This window comes from Mercenaria mercenaria, chromosome 16 (assembly GCF_021730395.1).
Source record: "Mercenaria mercenaria strain notata chromosome 16, MADL_Memer_1, whole genome shotgun sequence".
Lineage (NCBI taxonomy): Eukaryota > Metazoa > Mollusca > Bivalvia > Venerida > Veneridae > Mercenaria > Mercenaria mercenaria.
The window spans coordinates 30,122,137-30,146,181 of record NC_069376.1 but is presented as its reverse complement, the minus strand read 5'-3'; the positions used below and the strand labels follow the sequence as shown (position 1 = coordinate 30,146,181).

At 33.2% G+C, this 24,045-nt stretch overlaps 2 protein-coding genes across 6 annotated transcripts in view; both read right to left on the bottom strand.

The window, feature by feature from the left end:
* The window catches only part of LOC128549570 (uncharacterized), a 41,093-nt gene extending 31,286 nt beyond the window's left edge, over window positions 1–9,807 (bottom strand). The window contains exon 1 of one of the 3 annotated variants that reach the window (XM_053526541.1): window positions 9,677–9,807. The gene's annotated coding sequence lies outside the window, so the exon portion shown is untranslated. The remainder of the gene's footprint in view (window positions 1–9,676) is intronic. The other 2 variants (XM_053526539.1, XM_053526540.1) reach the window with 2 other exon arrangements.
* Window positions 1–24,045, bottom strand: part of LOC128549572 (uncharacterized) — a 372,750-nt gene that overhangs the window by 239,243 nt on the left and 109,462 nt on the right. The window lies entirely within an intron of this gene.

Here is a 24,045-nt window from a genome sequence, read left to right as displayed (position 1 = left end):
ATCCATTGAGTAGTTCGTGAGATAAAATCATTTAAGGGAAATTCTAATTTTAGCTCTGGTAATCCCTCAAAGGGGCCAATCGTCCCGATCTGAACCAGTTTGGGAGAGGATGTTATAATGATGCTACAGACTATGTTTGATAAAGATCCATCGAGCTGTTCATGAGAAGTTCCTTAAATATTTTCCCTATTTTTTTTTTTTTGCTCTAGCTGGCAGTAGCTGCCCTCAAAGGGGCTAAGATTAACCATTTGATCAAACTTGATAGAGATCATTCCCAAAATTCTACTGACCAAGTTTTGGTATAAGTGTAACCAGTAGTTTCAGAGGAGAAAAAAATTAAGTACAGTGTTGACGCAGGAAGACGGACGATGGACGCCGTACAATCCACCTAAAAAGGGACATGAATATAACATTGATTGTGTTGTGTAAAAGAGAACTGGTATGACTGACAAGTGCAGTTAAATGCAAAAATTGAACATAATATAAAAACTGTCGTTTTGTGAAAGAATACAGTTATTACTGAGAATATTTAGTTGCAAATACAATGTCATTAGGTATTGTTATAATGCTTAGTATCATGTCAAACTTAATGCAAATTGATAACTAAATCTTACTCAGCGTAATGAAAAGCTAGTTGTATTTGGCAAATAGAATAGTTACGACTCAAAAGATTTTAGATCTTTGTTCATTGCTGACAATAATTATTGCGGTTACTGAGTAATTAAACTTCAAAATCTTTTTGTTGTTGTTTAACACAATACTACGATATGGTTTACGAATACCCATTTGCAAATAAGTAGGACCAATGTGCCTAGTTTAATAGCCAATTATGTCTATAGCTGTTCAGTTAACCCTGAACAATACGGACAGCATGGTAAAACCATTGGCAAATCAGTCCAAATCTTCTGACCTTGAACACCTGCCCCTCACCACTGTTTGAAACCGCAATTTTTCATGTGAGGAAGCCATCCAGTTGACACGAAGAAAGTCTTATACCCAGGTAGCCGCGCGTGCCAAGAATAATGCAACTAGAGTCCTCCTCCTTAAAGAAAATCTTGAAAGTTGCAATATGGCCTATAATATCGTGTCAGTTTGATGATACTAAAACCAAATCCAATCCTCCTTTAATTTCAAAATGAGTACAGTGACTGTCATTACTGTTTAAGAGCTCTCGCACTATTTTCAATAATCTTGCTCTATGTCCAATTTTGTAAATTCACAGTGCTCTATCTCCCGATAGAGCAATACACCTTTAACAGTCTTTTCTATTTTTGTCAAATTTGCCAAATGGTATTTACGTGCTCATAATTCCATATACAGTAATATGCTGTGATAATTTAAATAGCATATCCTATGGGAATAATCTGTTACAGCACAGAAATGCAGCAAATTTGTACACTCTTTTGCGAAACGAAAGAAAAGAGCGATTTAACTTTTAAATTGGTGGAATATCTTAGAGATTATAAGCGAAATAACACAGAATTTGTAAATAAAAATAATAATGAAGTATTTTTTCTACCGTACTTTAAAATAAACCAAATTTTTCTGTTCACTTATGATATTTTATCACTTTTTGAGTGGATACGGCAGTAGAATATTTATTCTATTTATAATTCCTTCCAAATGAATAAAAGAAAGACTATTTTCATAATGAAAATTAATCATTTCTCCTATACTTTTCATTAATTAATAAAGGTCACTTTTCTTTTACGGTCATCATCTTAACGTTTATCTAGTCTATTACAGTTTCTAATTTAGTCCATTTTACATCAAATTATTTTTAAATCTAATTTGCACTGTCAGAATCTATTTCAATATAACATTTAACAAATAACTATTTTTAACGGCAGTTATTTGAAATTGTGTTGAGTTTTATATAATTCTTAATACTTAACATTTTACTTTTCTAGCGGGCGTATTCTAAAAGTTTATCTAGTTATAAATTATTCATAATTTCGTGCATTTTCATGATTTTATTTCAAAAATGAATTCGCAAAGTCAGAAATTATATCTATATCAAAATTTAACAAAGCAGTTTCCTTTAACGGCGCTCATTTGGAACTTTGTTAACTTATATATGATTAATAATTTAGTCCATTCTACATAAATTTACTTCTAAATCTAATTTGCGTGTATTTTGATTATCGTACTAAACAATTTACTTTTAGCGGGTGTTATTTTAAAGTTTATCTATTTATAAATTATTCTTAATTTAGTGCATAAATAATATTACTACACGACTTTTTTCCTAGATTTAATTTGCAATGTCACAAAATTATTTAAATATCAAAATTTAACAAATCACTTGCCTTTAACGGCGGTTATTTGAAAGTTTGTTTAATTTCGTATGATTAATAATTTAGTTTATCATACACAGTCAAATATACTTCTTAATCTAATTCGCATGGACAGAAACTATTTCAATATAAAAATTCACAACAGTTTCATACATTCAGTTAAAAGAACAAGCTAATTATACAAGAAACAGTCTGCCCAAGTTAGGAAATACTGCCTCGAAGTTTCGTCAAATCATCTCGCGGCACTCGAAATGACCGATTTATTGTTTATTACAGACTCGGAGTCGCGCGGAGTGGCCATAAAATACCGGAAATCATTATAGTGTTACCTCTATAATTTCGACTCGGAGTTCCGTAAAGTAATTTCTCGGAGTGACTCGACGAAACTCCGCTAAAGTAATAAAACTATAACAGTCGGTACTCCGAGTCAGAATTAGGCAGTACTCGGAGGAATTCCTCGCTATGCAAGATTTTTCCTTCGAGGAAAAACGGGAAGTGGGTTTTCCGCGTGAGCTGATCTGTATACTACAAACAGGTTATATAGCCTCAGTAGTTATACAATAAAATTCAACATGCATCATTTGAAATAATATTTTAAAACTTGCTACCGGTCTCTTCAAATCTTTAAGAATTATTTCTAACAATTTCATGACAATATTTAAAAATTTGCACAATCTTATTAATTCAAATTTGTTTCCACTATTCAAAAGCTGAGAAAAATTTATTATATTGGGGTGTCTATAATAATACTGCTTTATCAATTGCTTCCTCTGTTCTTGAAAAAAAAATACAACAAAGTAGGTAATGAAATTTATCTACTAGTTCAGTTTGTTCACATAGGTTTCATTGCCAACGATAATCCTGTCCACCTATCAACCTCAACTTGAACTTGTATTTTTACTTGAATTTATGTTTTTGAAATATTGATATAAGTCATCAAGTTTAACATATTGTTCTTGATGTGTTTTATTTACATTATTTATTGTATTCCAATATTCTTTGGGGTTATTCCTATTATGTAGTTTATGATGTTTTCTATATCATTTCTATCTCTTTTTTCCTTTTTTAAACTAATTGTTAAAGTAACTGGGTTATGTACATCTGATAACAAACCTGAGAAATTCTCTACCTGTATATTCTTAACTATCTCAAATACCTTTACTGTACATATGAAATAATCTATTGTACTTTTTCCTTTACATGTAGTACTTGTATTTACATAGTCTGAACCAACTCTACCATTAATGATAAATAGGTCATTTGTAGCTATATGTACAACCTTTCTTTCTAAAGGCACATTGTTCTCATTTAATATTGTTAAATTTTCATTGTTTCCATATAACTCATCATTTCCATTTGTATGAAGTATAAACTCATCACACTAAACAAAATCACATTTTTATCCAACACGTGAATTGAAATCTCCAAACAAGAAAAGACATTGATCATTAAACTTATTTATTTCTTTCTGTTTGCAATTCTAGATATGGGTCTTGGTTAGAATATCTGGTTCTTATAGGTGGAATATATATGACACCACCAATATGTTTACACTCATTATTTTGTTAAAAATCTAATCTAAACCATAGCACTAATTTGCTTTCATTTTTTAAAACTGTAATTTTTATCTCAATTCATTTTTAACTATGAGGCAAATTCCTCCAGACCTGTTTCTAGAATTCTCATGCCGGTTATTCATATATATTTGATAGCCATCAATTGTAACAGTATCTAAATCATCAAGTTTACTTTCTTGGATGCCGATAATGCCATATTCATTTATAAATTCTATAAACTCTTGGCAATTAAGCCTTGATTTCAAACCACAAACATTTATTGAGCATAGTTTTATCTCTTGTTCTGTCACAGTATTACTGTCTTGCTTAGAATGCAAGTTGCCCTCTGCATCCTGCTAGAATTCATCCCCTTCCTGTTCAACTTCATAAACTGAGAGTTGTGCTGCTTCATTATCATTTTTGTGGTTTTCTGATTCTGACAAAACTTTGTCATTTGTAGTTTGTTGATATTCAACATCACTTTCATTGTCAGAGTATTGGCTTCGGGGGTATTTTCTATGTTTTTTTGTTTCTATGTAAGTGTCTATTGGGGACTTTGCTGGTCTTTTGCCAGAATGATTGTAACTTTTATCATCTGCATCTTCCAAATGAGCTAGGGGTTGATATCTGTTTGCAACCGGGGTACTTATGTTTGCACTGTCTTGTGCTGTATATCTATGTATAGGCGTTTGGTACTGTCTATTATTTCTATTTGTAGATTTTCCATAGTACACCTTTCTGTGACAATATTCTTTTTATTTAGGTTGTTGTGTAGGGTTTCTTCTATTGTAATGTGTGCTCTCATTTCTGTCAGTATTTCTTAGGACTGAATCTTTGTCTGGTATATACCTTTCATTTTCTATAAACAATTTGTCTCTTACCAGTTTTACCTTTGGTCCCAGGTATTTAATAGGACATGTGTTGAACTCGAAAGATGAATCAAAGCCTTAAGACGTATAGTGGGGGCGGGTGCTGGTAGTTGATTTTTATATTTTACGGCAACCATTGTGTACTTAAGTGCGCATACGGCTGCCACCGTTTTTGTTTTTGTTACGATTACACTTATAACCGTTTCACATGTTTGCAGGGTTATAGATTTAATATGCAAACTGATGAAAAAAGGCAGGAGAAAATCAGTGATGATGCAAAGAAATAAATTTAAGACCTTGAAAAAAGATTAGTCTGTAGGCTTCGCCCATATATTAAAGAATTTCCTTGTTTTCCATTAATTCATGCATGCAACTTTTCTGCGCGAATTTATCAGTCGAACTGAAATTGATGCTATTCTAACATGCAGAATGCATCATTGGTTATGTTCATTTGATGTTAAAGATAGGATGACCAATTCTGTGCACTGTTCTCCCAAATGATGTGATAAATTGTACATGTACTTGTGGGAAGTTTAAATAACATCGGAATAGGCGGGACCCTAATTAACAACTTGTCCGTATGTTTTAATGATGACCTAAATACACACACAAAGGGCCTTAATATATATAAATAAGATGTCGATAATATGTTGATCGCACAAGATAAGATGTTGATCGCTCGAGATAAGATGTTGATCGCTCGAGATAAGATGTATTGCGCACGAGATAAGATGTTGATCGCTCAAGATAATATGTTGCTCGCTCAAGATAAGATATTGATCGCTCGAAATAAAATGTTGATCGCTGAAGATAATATGTTGATCGCTCGAGATAAGATGTTGATCGCTCAAGATGATATGTTGGTCGCTTAAGATAATATGTTGGTCGCTCGAGATAAGATGTTGACCGCTCGAGATAAGATGTTGATGGCTCAAGATCTGATGTTGATGGCTCGAGATAAGATGTTGATCGCTCAAGATAATATGTTGATCGTTCACGATAATATGATGACCGCTCGAAATAAGATGTTGATCGCTCGAGCTAAAATGTTGATCGCTCAAGATAATATATTGATCGCTCGAGATAAGATGTTGATCGCTCGAGATAATATGTTAATCGCTCGAGATAAGATGTTGATCGCTCCAGATAATATGTTGATCGCTCCAGATAAGATGTTGATCGCTCGAGATAAGATGTTGATCGCTCAAGATAATATGTTGAAAGCTCAAGATGATATGTTGATCGCTCGAGACAAGATGTTGATCGCTCAATATAACATGTTGACCGCTCAAGATAAGATGTTGAGATAAGATTCCGTGTGCACGAGATAAGATGTTGATCGCTCAAGACAATATGTTGATCACTGGAGATAAAATGTTGATCCCTCAAGATAAGATGTCGTGCGCACGAGATAATATGTTAATCACTCGAGATAAGATGTTGATCGCTCCAGATAGTATGTTGATCGCTTTAGATAAGATGTTGATCGCTCGAGATAAGATGTTGATCGTTCAAGATAATATGTTAAAAGCTCCAGATAATATGTTGATCGCTCAAGATGATATGTTGATCGCTCGAGATAAGATGTTGATCGCTCAATATAACATGTTGACCGCTCAAGATAAGATGTTGAGATAAGATTCCGTGTGCACGAGATAAGATGTTGATCGCTCAAGATAATATGTTGGTCGCTCGAGATAAAATGTTGATCTCTCAAGATAAGATGTCGTGCGCACGAGATAAGATATTAATCGCTCAAGATAATATGTTGATCGCTCGAGATAAGATGTTGATCGCTCGAGATAATATGATAATCGCTAAAAATAAGATGTTGATCGCTACAGATAATATGTTGAACGCTCGAGATAAGATGTTTATCGCTCGAGATATGATGTTGATCGCTCAAAATAATATGTTGAAAGCTCCAGATAATATGTTGAAAGCTCAAGATGATATGTTGATCGCTCGAGATAAGATGTTAATCGCTCAATATAACATGTTGACCGCTCAAGATAAGATGTTGAGATAAGATTCCGTGTGCTCGAGATAAGATGTTGATCGCTCAAGATAATATGTTGATCGCTCGAGATAAAATGTTGATCTCTCAAAATAAGATGTCGTGCGCACGAGATAAGATGTTAATCGCTCAAGATTATATGTTGATCGCTCGAGATAAGGTGTCGTGCGCTCGAGATAAGATGTTGATCGCTCTAGATAATATGTTGATCGCTCGAGATAAGATGTTGGTCGCTCGAGATAAGATGTTGATCGCTCAAGATAATATGTTGAATGCTCAAGATAAAATGTTGATTGCTCAAGATAATATGTCGTGCGCAAGAGATAAGATGTTGATCGCTCAAGAAAATATGTTGATCGCTCAAGATCAGGGTTGTAGTAATGCTAATGCTAATGCTAATGCTAATGCATTAATAATGCATTATGTTTTTCAAATAATGCCAAGTAATGATTAATGCCACAATTTTAGCATTAAAAATAATGCTAATCTAATGCTAAAGTTAATGCTAATGCTTAGCATTACTTAGGCATTTTTTTCTGTATCACTGGAAATCCCAGGTTCAAGTTAACTTGTTGTGAACCAGATCAGATCCAGAGATATACCACAAACCTCAATCTGAAGGACATAAAACACAATCCACAATACACAATATTCTGCCTAAATACTGATAAAATTTAAATTATATATGGGTTATCTAGTTATGAAACATTTTTGAACATACAATTTTACTTAAAAGACTTGCACTATTTGTCTGTAACCAATTAAATTTTCAATAACATTCACAGTGTATTGTGCTATTTAGTTGACCTGTCAAAACATGTTCCCGGCTTTCATGTTAATCTTATATAGGCTCGAACAGTATATAATAAAAGCCGGGTCTATTTTTTGACAGGTCAAATAAATTGGACAATATCTAATGCAAATTAATGCATTGAACTATACACTTAAAATCTGGGACAGCTTCAAAGCGCAAATTCATGATAACAATTAAAGTTTGACATAATTAGTTTTGTCAACCAAAATATGAAACAGAATCTATTGTTATCTTTTGACACCTTTTTATCAATTAACAGTATGCCGCTGATAGTGATGGTAAAGACCTTAAGGCAGCTAGCTTTTTCATGTCAAATAGGCTGTTAGAAAGTCATTAAACAGGTACTTTCAACATAAGTGTTTTTTATAAAGTAATGGTAATGGTAAAAGAAAAATTCAGATATAGTTTAAGAAAGCCATGCATGTATTTAACTATAGATTACCTAGGTAAATACTGTAAAGCAGACTAAACGCTCCAATCTTTGAGCAGCTCATGTTCATAAAATACAACAGTGATTAAAATACATTAATAATATCAAGCACTGGAGACATAGACAGATACAAAAATACTGAAGAATTTAAATGCTGTGTTTCTTATGGTGCTGTTGGATCATTTCAGGTATTTCATACAAATTATATATAATCCCTAGTTGGTAGATTTGATTCATTACAAATGATTGTCATGTGTTGCTGTTATGAAATAAACAATTAAAATGATTAAATGAAAAACAAACAACAAACAAATAGTGATTCGATTATAACAGGCAATGATTCACAAAAAGTAATGCTAATGCTAATGCTAATGCACCCTATATAAAGCTAATTTAATGCATTATTTTGACAAAAATGAGTAATGTTAATGCTAATTTAATGCCGATATTTTCTAAATAATGCTAATTTAATGCATTACTTTTGCAAGTAATTAAACAACCCCGCTCAAGATAAGATGTTGATCGCTCAAGATAAGATGTCGAGCGCACGAGATAAGATGTCGTGCGCACGAGAAAGTTTAATCTTAAAAAAATAACAGGTATCCTAAACATACCAACTTAATTATGACTAGCAATGCTAAAATCATCACAACGAGATTTTGTTGACGTCACGTCAACGTGATAGTTGGCGCCATATATACAAATTTGATCAAATAGATTAAAACATGTTTAAAGTGAATGTTACATATTAATTTATATACATGTAAAATTCTAAGAGCATTTATATGTAACGTATGAACAAATAATAGTAATATAAACCCATTTTCTTTTGACCCTTAGGCACAGCTTATATGCTTTATTCAAGACACGCAAGGGCACCTGTAGTAGAAACAAGAGCTATCACTAAAGGTGTTGAATGAACCCACGCACGCACTGACACCGTACATTGCAATTTGGCGCTCTCGAGATTGCATAATTATGTGGACTGTATGTATATAGACTGTATGTATGCAGTAAATTTACAAAAAACAAAGTCCCATAACTATAGAGAATATTTATTTAAAAGAACCTAACATGCGCCATGCACAACTAAGGTTGTTACTGATTAATTGTGTCAAGTTTCATTAAATTGTGTGCAGGGGTTCGGAAGATCAGGCGCGCACAATATTGCATATGCAGATTGTATGTACATAGTATATTAACAAAAATCAAAGTCCCATAACTCTGCTTTTTTCTCAAAGAACCTAACATGCTCCATGCACAACTACTGTTATTACTGATCACTTACGTGAAGTTTCATTAAATTGTGTCAAGGGGATGAGGAGAGATGATGCGCACAAACCAGTATACCTCCCGTTACAACTTTACAATAACCCACTTTCGTTAGTTAGCAGATGGTTACACTAACATGAAATAATTCTAAACTCAAAGAGCGGTTTCGAACCAATGCCGGTGAGGGACAAGTGGTTCAAAGGCTGACGCCTTAATCACTCGGTCACGAATTCAAATGTGTAGCACTTTTTCATTTTCTAGCACAAATTGAAAATTGTCGCGGTTTTGTGTCATCTCGTATTTTGGACTTAACGACATAATGAACACTAAAACAAGATTTCCTATTCCTGGAAGAACTAGAATTAAGTTACATAAAGCATTTTAAAATATCAGTTTTGTAGACACCGTAAAAAACTGTTACCTTTATGTTTATTTATAAAAAATTCCTTTTAAATCCTTAATGTTTCATAAATCGTCCTTCGTCTTCGAGACACTTATACAAACAATGGTTGTATTCAAACGTTAAGAGCCTTCTAGTCTATGTATAATCAACCATATCAATGCAATTGCGTTGCTACTATTATCTGCTAATAATTCCTTGGCAGACGAACAATAGTAACGTTTATACGACTGACAAGTCACCACCATCAAACTAAGCTATTATAGTACGGGGGCCAATGAGGTCCATCATGCCCCCCCCCCCCACCACACACACACACTCACCCCTAGACTTTATTTCATAGGTATCAAATTGTTCGGCAGGACCAACCCTTTCGAAATAATAAATGTTCACATAAAATAACTCTTTTGAACTATATAAGATTTCCCTGTTTCCATGGCAACCGCTAATTTTTGGAAAATACGACCATATAGAGGATAATCAGTCATATCTTGGTCAGTTTTAGTGCTAAAACAATAAAAAATGGTGTCATAATGGAGCTAAGACATTGGCCTTTAACAATTTTAAAAAGCTGTATTTTTATGTTAATTAGCTAATTTGCATGTTCATGAATATTAATGAGAATGTTACAAAATGACAATTTTTTTTTTAATTTTCCAATTTTTATTTCATTTCAGTACATTGACATTACGGTTATACATACATGTTCATTATACGAATACATTATATTTTAACATTACATGTTTTTAACCACTTCCTAGATATGGCTCCGGACGGACGGAAGGACGGACGGACAATGCCAAAAATATATCCCTCCGACTTTCGTCGGTGGATAATAAGCTCGGATATAACATTTCTGCTGATGCTTTATGCTAATTACAATTTATTTGCCATAAAATTTGATTACACTTCCTCTTGTGCAGCTGTAACAATACAAAACTAAGAGGAATGTTACTTGAATTGCAAAGATTTCTACAACAACAAAAAATAAAGAAAACAAGTCAAGTTCCTTGATACTTGATACTTGATTCTATCTTACAAAATTTATGCAAGTAATAAATGCTAAATAATCAAAATTTGACTTATAATGTACCATTTGACCAAACACTTTCTATAATGTTGCGAAAATAAATCATCCTTATTTTTGGCTGCCATTTGCCTTTAATTGTTGTAAGATGTACACTGGACTCTAGGTCGGTAATTTCAAATATCTACTAAAGAAGATCAGGTTTGGTTCTGATATTTGTTCTCACTGGTGTGTGGTTGGGGTAATTATGTAAGCACATAAAAATGGAAGAGATTTTTGAGTGACATTTATGCTTATATAACTGTACTGATATCACCTTGTATTCATAGTAACCTGTAAATTCTGAAATCCTTGTACTATTTAGCGGGATATAATGATTTATAAGGTATCCCCATTTTTTTTTCAATTTTACATCAGTTCAAAAATGCTTAAACAGTGGGTGAAGGAAATGCCTTATAAAATAGAAACGAGTCGGTGGCATGTGTTTTTTCTGCTCTTGTTTTTTCTTAGAAAGCAAAGTCCTCCAAGTTAACGGAGTATGAACAAATTCTGAACGGTAGAAAAAGAACGATTCTACATCTTTAATAAAAAAAAAAATTCAAGTTTTTTATCATTTTGGTATTATTATATGAATCTGACAATAGAGTTCATTCGAACTGCTGAGATTAAAAAAATAAGAGTATACGTCCAAGTCAAACTCATCTAATCATACAGAATTACACACTAGAAACACGTGTTCATATATACACATAAATAGCTGATATCTAGGCTTTATTATATTTTGTCGTTAAAATGTCGAAATAAATGTGATGACTTGTGAGTGATTTTTTTTATACAATTCACACCCGGTATAATCATTTTATCTCGCCTCCTACAAGTTTCTTGCATTTCTATTGGTCAAAAGACGTCACGTGGAGACAGGATATATTCCATATCCTGCTAGTACATTACAGATATGAATTTTGATTAAAAACAAAATGGCTGCCGCACCGCTAGGGTAATTAAAACAAGTCATATTATAAGCCCAAGCTATAGATATCATTTCCGAGATAAAAAAAAATTAGTGTGTTCTTGCCGCTCTTATTTTTCCTATCTAATTTAGGTTCGTGAAGTGAGTATGAAATGATATATAGAAGAACAGTAACTCTGTAAGGCACGGCCGCGATTGACCTTGACCGTTGACAAGTTGATGTTTTTTTAGTAAAATCATCGAAAAGCAAAGGAATTAACGCATTTTTAAGGCAGCAGTTTGTTGTAGGATCATTTAATCTACCTACGAGATAAAGGAATTAACAGGAAACGGGACTAAAGCGGAAGTTTTAAAAGACATTTCTGACGTCGTCTAATCTGATGATTTTTCGAATGGATGGAACGTAAAAGTTTTTCAAAACCAATTCATAACCTGTATAAATGAGCTTCTGTGTTTTGTGATTCTATCAAAATACAGTTCATTTTTCATTTTATGGCTGGTGTTAATCAACTATAATCAACTGATCAAAGCATGAAAACCAGGGAAGATTTGAGGATTCCAGTCTGCACTGTAAGTAGCTTTATTATAATATAAAATCTGTGTCAATCAGTACAGCGAGGATGTAAAAGGTAGTCGGCAAGATAAAATCGTTACACTGCTTGTTGGTGACAGGATACGGAATATACGCTGTCTCGAAAATCCATATCAGGCTCGAGCTACGCTCTCGCCTGATATGGATTTCCTCGACAGCGTATATCCCGTATCCTGTCACCAACAAGCAGTGTAACTAATAATATCTCCATTGTTTAAATCCTTATACAGTTAATTAATCTTGTTTGAAAGAACGTATAATTGTAGATAAAAGCAATTATTAAAGCGTTATTGAAAGAATTGTAAAGCCTCCTGGAGTGGTCTAATTGATATGATCTCTGTACATATTCCTGTTCAATTTTGAATATATTATCTTTTCGAATCTAGGATATATACTTACCGATATCAAACAAATAATATGCCAATGGCTTGCGTTGTGCTGGTATCCAAATTAGCATTAAACCTCTAGCAACCTTATATTGAAATAAATGACATATAGTGTCTTATCTGCATGATAAATGTTAATATTGCATGTCAGATAATACAAGCAATGATCAGACAGAATAATGTAACATGATTTAGGCCCCATACTGAAATGTCTGCTTTAACCTACACAGTTCTGATCTTATCTCTAAACGCATAGAAGAAATTTGAAATATTTTATGATTAATTTTACACGCCCGTTTTGGAAAAACAGATCATAAACTGAGTTCAAATGTCAAACATGACATTTATTTTGTGCCCAGAGTAGAATTTCAGAACTAGTCAAGGGGTTGTTGTCCTAGTTAATTATCAAGACAAGACAACAACTCAGCCTTACGTTATGTGCCATCATTCTCGTCGAAGTAGTTTCGCAGCCAGGGCCAGGTAAGTTTCCCTTGTCAGGTGTGTTTAACCCCACTTTTATGACATAACTCCTTACTGTATGCAACTGCTAGATCAGATTTTTATGAGCTATTTCTATTAAATCAATGAAAAGTTTTAGTTCTAGAACTTGGTTATCCAGGCCTCTTGGTTATCCCTTAATTGTTTACGTTTTCGGTTTAATTTTCCATTGGACCTGTAGCAAGCTTGTAAACAAAGCAAGTTTCTGGTGCATTTCAACGAACTGACGGCATTGACTCGACAAATGCATACGGTATCACTAAACTATCAACACTGGTCGATATATATTTAATTTAGCCGTGAAACGTGTATATAAACAAAAGATAGAATCAGTCTTATTTTAATCTGTAAGCCTATAATAAACAAAACACTTATTGATCTTCACAAATTGTGACAACATAAAAATACGAAATTTTGTTTCGAGAGTGATACCAAAATACAGCGTCACTGATAAGGTTTTCTTGCTTATTGGTGACGATAAATTTCAACAACACACTAGAAACAAACACAAATATCCTCCATATACATTTAATACCTTACCTCCAGTGAATCTTAGAGGGGCATATACACGCGTGCGCACTTGCAAATTGCAACCAAACTGTAAGTCTGTAAAACATTAATAAAGGGCGGTCTATACACTACGGGGCATTTTACGCTTTACTGTGTCTGAAATGCCCCAGTCACACATACGGCGCGGATAGCTACGTCTAGCTACGGACAGAAACGTAGTAATCCGTATCGATCCGTACCTGAGCCGTACCTCAGAGTAGTCATTCGTATTAATCCGTACCAAAACGCGGTCAAAACGTATTCAAAACTTATTCCAAACTTGCAAGTTTCTCCAATTTTTGAACATGCACAAAAGTTTCAGCGAACCGTAGCCATTTGAGCGTGACTTAGGTCCAACTTGACTGAAACTGATTCATCCGTAGTTAAACGTACTTAAACGTAGTTATCCGTGCTGTTACGTACCTCGCCGTAGCTGAACGTAGTTATCCGAGGCTGCTCTTACTTTTAACCCAGTCACACATACGGCACGGATAGCTACGTTTAGCCACGGATATAAACGTAGTTATCCGTATCGATCCGTACCTGAGCCGTACCTCAAAGTAGTAATCCGTATCCATCCGTATTGACACTTGGTCAAAACGTATTCAAGACGTACTCCAAACTTGCAAGTTTCCGCAACTTTTGAACATGCACAAAAGTTTGAGCGATCCGTAGCCATTTGAGCGTGACTAAGTCCAACTTGGTCGAAACTTATTCAACCGTAGTTCAACGTACTAAACGTAGTTATCCGTACTGAAACGTATCTTGCCGTAGTTTGACATGATGTGAAAGATAATCGTAATGAAAACGCTGGCTACACGTGGCCAAATTTATATGAAACTTACCGACCCGCTACTAAACCTTAATGCGAACGTAGTAATGCTTATTGATCCGTAGCTTAACGTAGTTGTCCAAGGCTGTCCGTACTTAAGCGTTGTTCAACGTAGTTCACCGCAGATCCGTACACGCGCTGGGCAAGTTGCCAGGCGCAGTAAAACGTAGTTCAACGTAGTACGCCGTACCTATTCGTACTTAATCGCGTCCTATATCTTTTTGTTCCACGTTTCTCACCAATTTTCCCGTGCTAAGACTTACTGCTCCGTACTTATCCGTGTCCAATCCCCCACAGATCATTCCCATCCGCACCGTACCTCAACGTACGGACATATCCGTATGTGTGACTGTAGCTTTACTCACAATTTTTCCCGTGCTAAGACGTACTGCTCCGTAGTTATACACCCACAGACTAATCCTATCCGCACCGTACCTGGTGAATGGACCGTGATAGAACTTAAACACTGACTGACTTATGTTGACAATGATGCCGTTTCAAACAACAACGCTGTTGTTGAAATTCCTTTTTATCTCGACTATACGAAGTATAAGGAGAGCTATCCTACTCGACCCGGCGTCGGCGTCGGCGTCTTTCCGCGTCCCCACCTTCGTTAAATTTTTTTAACACTTTCTCTTTTTTTATCATATCTCTGTATTTACTTGATGGATTTGATTCAAACTTAACATAGTTATTCCTTATCATCACCCACATCATCTGACATAAGGGCCATAACTCTTGCACCAATATGTTTTTATTTATCCCCACTTTACACTTAGATTTTCAGGTTAAAGTTTTGATGCACTTTCACTCTATCTCTGTTATTACCGAATTGATTTGATTCAAATTTAAAATAATTCTTCATCATCATCACCCACATCATAGACACAAGGTGCATAACTCTGGCACAAATTTATCATGCATTATTCCCCTTTTTTACTTAGAATTTCAGGTTAAAGTTTTAATGCAATTTCACTCCAACTCTGTTATTACCAAATGGATTTGATTAAAACTTAAAATAATTCTTCAACATCATATGACACAAGGTGCATAACTCTGGCACAACTTTTTCACGAATTATTCCCACTTTTTACTTAAACTTTCAGGTTAAAGTTTTGATACACTATCACTCCAACTCTGTTATTACTGAATGGATTTACTTCAAACTTAAAACATCATCACTCACATCATATGACACAAGGGCCATAACTTTTGCACCAATATTTCATGAATTGTCCCCCCTTTTTACTTAGCATTTCAGGTTTAAGTTTTGATGCACTTTCACTCTATCTCAGTTATTATTAAATGGATTTGATTCAAACTTAAAATAGGTGTTCCACCTTATCACCCACATCATATGACATAAGGTCCATAACTCTGGTACCAATCTTTCATGAATTATGCACCCCCACCTTTTTACTTAGACTTTCACGTTTATTTTGATGCATTTTCACTATATCTCAGTTATTACTAAATGGGTTTGATTCAAACTTGAAGTTGTCATTCCACATCATCACCAATGTCATTGACACAAGGTGCAAAAATTACTTTTGCACCAAGTTTTCATGAATTATTCCCCTTTTTGCTTAGAATTATACTTCTTTAATGTTCTTTAGCTCTCTTATTACTTAATACTTTTGACACAGACTTAAGCTATTGTCCAATATCTTCATTCTTATTGGAGTCATTAAACACTCTAGTGGCAGCTCCAGTTTCCTCAGGTGTGCCCTGTTTCACTATCCAGCATCGAAATATTCAAACGCGCTGTCTCCTGTGACAGTTCTTGTTAAAGAATGAGTTACCCAAGTTTTAAACGTATTACTCAGGAGTGTTAACATCTCTGTCACAGAGTTGTCATTTCTGACCTTACTTCTATACTGCTGAAGCGAGTGCTTAGAGCTCAAAATCGGCCGATTATTTAAGCAAACTACCCCACATTAAAATGATAAAATATTTGAAACCTGATCTAAAATATTTGCTTAAGACTTATATCTTCAGAATTAAAATTGCGGCAAAAATTTAAAATGACCGGTTTTATAACTTGACATATATATATAGTTTTAAACTTGGTTGTTGTGTCAAAATTTTATATAAAAATATAATAGGGACCCTTTAATTAATCAATATGAGTATTTGGCCCGACAATTGTCTTCGAAAACAACTGCTGACTTTCCGAATTAAATTAGACCCTATAATTAACCAAGTTTAAAACTATATATATGTAACAACAATATGTATATATGTTACGAGTTACTAAGTCGAGATTTCGAGTTATGTATGTAGAAATATCAAGTTACAAAGTATTTCGAGTTACGTATCTCGAAAGTTTGACCTGCTTAGTCGAAATTTTGAGTTACCATTGGGGTTAATCGAGCATAAAGTTGTATGGACAAAAAAGCTACTGATAAAAAGTTTAATTACATGGAGGCTAACTTCTTTACGAATAAATTAGGTAGCACGTACACTCATTCATTCAAATCAAACTGGAATGTCAGGAAAACATTCTTGATGTTAATATTTACGATATTTTATGTTTACAAAATGGGCTATCTAACTGAAAAAAAATAAATAAAATGTAAGCAGTTGTGATGCGTATAATTGTACTACCGTCCATGAACAGGCTCAGTCAAACCGAGCCTGCAACATTTTCGTTTTTGTCGTGTTGAAGATCCCACCTTTCTCTATTTTCATAGTATCATTTCAACAAAAAGGGTTGGTTATGATTAAATTTCATTTATGCAGAATTTAATATTAACTTGAAAGTGTTTAAAATTTAATATTAACCTTAAACTGTAGGACAATTTTAAGTTTGATTCTCAATACGAAAAACATACACACCTACTCTAGAAATTTTGTTTGACTAGAGTCTATATATTTTGAAAAGAAATGTTAGAGCAAAAACATCCCGCGGTAAGGTCTATCTGTTCTTTTACTCTAGCCAGACCTGTTCATGTACACGGATAGACCTGCGCATGTGCACAACGAATAATCCTGAAAACAAAAGAGGTCATATTTTAAAAAAAAAAATGAGTAAGTCTGTAAATTCTATCTAGTGTAAACAATACAAAACATTCAATCAAACTAGTACCAATTTTATTACCACTACTAATGTATACACTGTTGCACAATTATTTCGAGCTCATCATATCGAATGTTCGGCAACTCTAATACGAAATAATGTTATATTGGTACTCTGATATGTTTTATTTCAGTTAGGTTAGGTTATATAGGTTTATATCTATGAGCTTTAGATAATTTTAAATCCCGATTTACAGCTTCATCGATTAACAAGTTTTCCTTACAACAAAGTTTCTTATTGGTTAATTAATCAATCAGTTTTTACTGTAGTGTATTCTTTTAACGTGATTTAACGTGCAAAAGGGGCTACATATTTGTTTCGTACGTGATATGTTTCTTATGAAAGCGTTCTGATGCCAGCAGATATGTTCTATTTTTTTTAGCTATTGTTTAGTTTATTCTATTTTGTTTGTTTGTTTGGGGTTTACCGACATTTTTCGACAGTATTTAGTTATTAACGTCGGGCAGTTAAACTAACCAGTTTTGTTGATTATATACTAGTTCCAGTACCACTACAAACCTGTTCTCCGGCATTAACTACCAGCGTTCCAAAGCCGTCACGGAGAACATACGCTCTTCCTATTGAACTAAGCGGGCGGACGATATGAGTAACTAAGTCGAACGTATGAGATAGTAGGTCTTACGTATAATTTACAAAGTCATACGAATGAGATTCTTAGTGGTATGTATGTGTACGTAAGACAAATTAATATATCTGCTGGCACAACGACGCTTCAATAATTTGATCTGCCTTTGTTGTCTATGTTTTACTCGTATATGTCTATCCCGTACACATACATACATACATACATATTGGGGTTTCCTCGAACGTGGCTCTACGTTTTGTTTTCAGAAATGTGTAAAACGTTCAGTTATAAAAGATATATGACTTATTATACGGCTTGAGTTTTAAATGACTCCAAAACTGTTTTATTTTAAATTGGTTTTTGACAATAATTACCATTGACGTTTTTCCTTTGACTAGCTTGAATACGTAATGAATTGATAAATATAATGGTTTTCTACTGTGAAGGTAGAACAATGATGCATTGAAAAAGATATTGAACTATTGCATTTGAATTTATACAATGCATACCAAACTAGTTGACAACATGTAAATATTAAAAATTCTATTCATTCTACGTAGTTTCAAAACTTTATTGCGACTTAACCGCACAATAATTGTGATTCATGATTTTTTAAAAATAACTATCACCAAAAGGCAAGATACCACTACGGTTTTATATATTTACATGACACTTAGTGGTTGATAAGTTTCTTGTTTCCAGAATTAAGGAAACTTTCGAGTTTTTAAAGGTTTTCTTTTTCAGTTTTATCAATTGTAATGTAAACATTGATAAATATACAACGAGAAGCGACACAATTTTTAGGCACTTTCATCACAAGGGCAGCGAAACAAAACTGAGCATGGCAAAATATGGCGTAATGAGGCGTAATGCTGTATAATGTATGGGGGAATTTGGCATTGTATGCCATATTTTGCAAAGCGCAGTTTTGATTCGCTTGATATATATATATTGATATTTATAATGAAAGGAAAAATATTATATAGCACTAAATGATACATTTATAGCCTAAAAGGCTAGAAAAATTCAAAATTTTGTCTGACTGCCCAATTTTTACATTAGGCCCGTTATTACACTTTTAGGTCAATTTCTTTCTTTCGTGCATCAATAATTTTCATTAATTCGATAAATGGAACGTCAATGCTTTTGTTACATTTCGAATATTCGAATATTGTTTTGTTTTTTTTACCTTATATATATATATTTATGTAAATTATTCACCTTTATTTATACAGTGTTAATTATGTTATGAAAGAATACAAAGACATTCGAGATCAATCGAAAAATCAATACCAATTTATTTAAGTATTGTGACAAATGCTATTCACTAACTTTATATTTTCAAATGATACCGCGTTTAACGTTAGTTTAAAGATATCTTATTTCAGTAATACATGAAACATTTACAGAACATTAATTAAGAAATTCAAAAGAAAGCCATATCAGCTTACGGTTGTCCTCGCGGTTGAAATCTTTTATCAACAAAATCTTTATTACATTTGATCTAATCAAAGTGATATTGCAATCCATGATTTTTTATTAATAAAGTTAGGGGACATTTCGTATTCCGTAAAATCGTAACTCATTATTCCCTGCCTAAGAAAATATCTATTCATCAGGTTCATTTTGAAAATGTTTGTATCTTAATAAAGTTTATATTTACAATCAATATAACGCCAATATATACTAGACTTTCATCACCAATGCGCCAGACTTCGCTATAAGTACTATCTATATAATGCGGTTTACCATAGATAAAATAATATTTCTTATCCATTTATGAGAGAAAATGTATTTATGCAATACACCATGTCACTGTGCAAGTATTTTAGTTCTGGTATAAATTGTTTACATATATTACGCCTCTACTAACATTACTGATCGGCAATGCGCTTAGGTAGCTGTACAGGGCATAGTACTTGGCTTTAAATGCTAGCTACATAATGTGTTTTACCATAAATAAGATAATAATTATCATTTTTCATGAGAGAAAATGTTTTATAAGCAACAAAACATACCATTGCGCAAGTATGTTAGCTCTAGCATTAAATGTATTCATACATCACGCCCCAGTTTGCTACATTACGCGTCATTTTGCACCATTACTCTACATTTTTATTCATAACTAGGAAACCCTTATAAGAATTAGTAGACGAATGATTTTATTTTAGATTTATTAGAAAAGCGATGACTGTCAACAGAATTCGATGGAAAAAACATTGTTAAAACATCAAATATGCGACATAAGGGTGAATATAGAAAAAGTTGGATATTTTAAGATCTCACATTAGATCTAGTCGCTTTAATAAATTATATACTAGGTATCGCACAGTATTGCGGCGTTTTGAAATGTAAACAAACTAAACAATTACAAAAGGTTATGGTTTTATACCCATAATAATTTTCCTCCTTTTGAAGAATATTCAATTCCTTCCATAAACCTACTTTGACTTCAACTTTTAAGGTTGGCATATGTTCAAGTCCAACTGGGACGTGTTTTGTTCCCTTTTATTCCTTTGTTTTCTAGTAAGTTTTTACCTTCCTTCAAGGCATATTATTGATTCATTGTATACAAGTGGAAATATTTCATTTGATAAGCGATTTCTTGCTGTTCAAAGTGAGTGTACCTCTGAAATGGAAGGATTCGATGTAAGATATTGAGTTACATGCAGTAAACGTTCTCTATTTTGCCTTTACTCTTTAGGTTACACATTGTGGAAAAAAAATAGGTAGGTTTTATTTCTGATCCAAGGTTATTTTTGAATGAAGTGAGCAAAATTTATAACAGTTCTACAGGACTCGACCTTAATTTTTTCCATGTTGGAATAAGAACTTTGTTTCATTAAATCCGTTTACTTGAGGCACCCTTGTAAAAATAGAATTTGACTGTTCTGTTTTGGTTTTATAAGTGTTTACCAATAATTTGACGTTTCTTTTGTCAAAATTAATGGTTAAGTGTATTCTCTGCAAACGTTTAGGCCAGTGGCCATTACTTTGACATTTTTCTCTACTTTAGCTCGAGGTAATATCATAAATTATACCAAATTTATATAAAAAAACTGCTCGTTTAAAGTCTTTTAAAAATTGCTACACGGTGCGAATCGAGATCATTTTTAAAATGATACCAAGCGAATGCAAACTTTTAAACATTTATATGAGGGGTCTTATACATGATATCAATACACCACGTTTATGATACAATCAATGATTCCTCATAGGCAGAGAGGTAACGGTATTTGTGTAATATTTTTCGCCGGGAGTTCGATTCCCAGACCCGTAAAAATTGTACCTTTGAAATCTTATATAATAACCTTTTTATACGATTAAATGATGACAACACGAGTTACTTAATCTAGTTTTAACTTGTCCACTAGCTTATATATTTGTCACTACCAACACATAATTATTTTCAATTACACTTAGCCTTTTATTAGTCTGCCTATATATCCAGAAAAGTGGCCTAGAAATTGCCTTTGATGGCATTTTTTGTTAAATCCCGACAGCCATGTTCATTGTTAACTTTATAAAAATTGGAAAAGTTTCAGGGGGGCTGTCGCCTTCTAAGGGTCATAGTAAGGTCACAGCACAAGGTCAAAGGTCAATAAGTGCATTTTTGTTATAAACGTTAGATTTTCGCCATTTTTGCTACCTTTTAATATAAACTTGTAATTTTTCGGTGATAATTATGAATTTGAGAAGTAAAATAAATTACTTCGTGTAGATTTATTGTATTTGAAAATTCAAAACGACTAAAGTTATTTCTATAGAATGAGCTTAATTTTTCGTACGCTCTGATATTTTGTTCATTGATAAAAGCTTTCTTTTTCATGTTTAATATTCTAAAACTTCCGTTTTCAGGCTAACACTTTTTAGAAAGGCTATTTGATTGCCTGTATGATTGTCTGTATGAACATTACAGGTAAAAAAATCTATGGCGCGTATTATAAGACTGGTACAGTTAAACTTCGTTTGCTCAAATTCGGATTATTCGCTTTCTACTCTTGGCTCGAACTCGTCAGGTCTATACAATGTGTACTTCACGTTAGCTTGTACTACTGATATCTCTAACACATTTTGCTTTTCCCGTCGAGCTCTAGCAAACAAAGTTTGACTGTTATAACTGTTGACAGATCCAGAGATTCCTTCGGAAGCATAGAACTCAAGGACGTAAAAAAGCAAATTCAGTTTAATTAAGTCTGTTTGTGAGATAGTATGAAATGTGCAAATTCTCTCAATCATTATCTAAAGTGGTCTATGCTGTCAATTAAAAATCTATTCCAGTGGTTTACGCATGTGCTGTGGTAATTTCAGGAATGTGCGGGCGTTTAGAAACCATCTATGTACAAAAATAAAGCGATCAAAGTTTAAATATAGATATTAGATAACTGCAAATGTTACGTTGTTTTTATTTTCATTCCATTAGCAGGAAAATGGTACTCTTTGAATCAGCTAAAAGACATTTCTTTGCACATTAACAGTAGGCTATTATAAGGACTGGTAACCGCTCTTCGAGTGTTTTCAGTATCTACAATTTTGTAACTACCAGTATTGTTTATGTTGGTTCTATAAATGTCATAACTTCAAAAAGGCTTATTAATTGTCTGTAAATTTAAAAGTATATCGAATATTATTAGTATTATCTTTATGACTGTGAATATAGGGGTAAGCATGTTTGTTTTCCTGTTACAACGCCTTTAGATTTCCGAGTAGTTGGTTGGTGAGCAAACGTATCAATATATCATGAAGGAATCTGTTGTTATAAAATGAAACAAATGTGAGCTAACGCTATTTTAGCCTTAAACATGTAAAAATAAATTATTGTTAATTAAATTCAGTGCGGAATGCTAGAATGAACTACCCTTATATAAAAATAACTTCTTACCCTGATATAAAAAACGAATAAACCCCATAATAGTCCCACTTCACAAGCTATAGACGTCTTAGCCTGACATATTCAATCGACAGTATTTGTTTATCATAAATCCATCATTTTGAATTTCAAATCTCTTCTTCATGCTCTTCTCATCATGTAGGAAGTTATTTTTACATATTGTATACCTCCTAGTTATTATCAAACCACCATATTTCATCATTTTGATTAGTTGAACCATAATCTGTCAGTAATCATGAAGATATCGGAAGGTATATTTTCAATATTTCACTGAATGTGCCTTAATGTTACTATTATAAAAATCTAAAGCAACCTTTCTGATGTTTTTATATCTTTATTTTTACTTTTTAATTTGTATTTTTACTTTTTAATTTGTAAAATATATGAATGACTAATGTTTCAGTTCCAAGATACTAGCTTTCTTTTCACAATGTAATCAAGGAAATCCTGTCTGAAACCAAGTGTCAGGTGTGTAAATTGTTACAATCTGATTCGTTTTCAACTTTTGTTTTGAACAGGAAGTGAGAGTGTGGAAGCAAAGTCAAAAAGTATAAGATTCGAAAAAGAAAAAGCGTGCTGAATTTTCAGAATAAAATAATGCAAATATCGCATTAAGAGCTTCGGTGATAGTTCTTGAAATGTTCTACTTAATTACAAATACATAAAATATGATGATAAATGTCTGACCGGTAGTAAAAAAAGGAAAGAAATTACAGCAAATCAAAGACATGGTGCCTAGAGTAACTAGTTGAATTCCTACAGATCTGTTCTGTTTTGTTTATTACCATACATGTACTGTGTACACCTATAATGTGACCAATATTTCAGTTATTCCTCTAAAATGGTCCTATTTAACCATCAACGCGTGGACAAATTAACATAAATATATATCATATATTTAATTATCACCAGTATTGAAATCATTTCTTTAGGAGCTAGAGAAGCATTCCATATATGTAAATGTTACTTTCAACAGAATT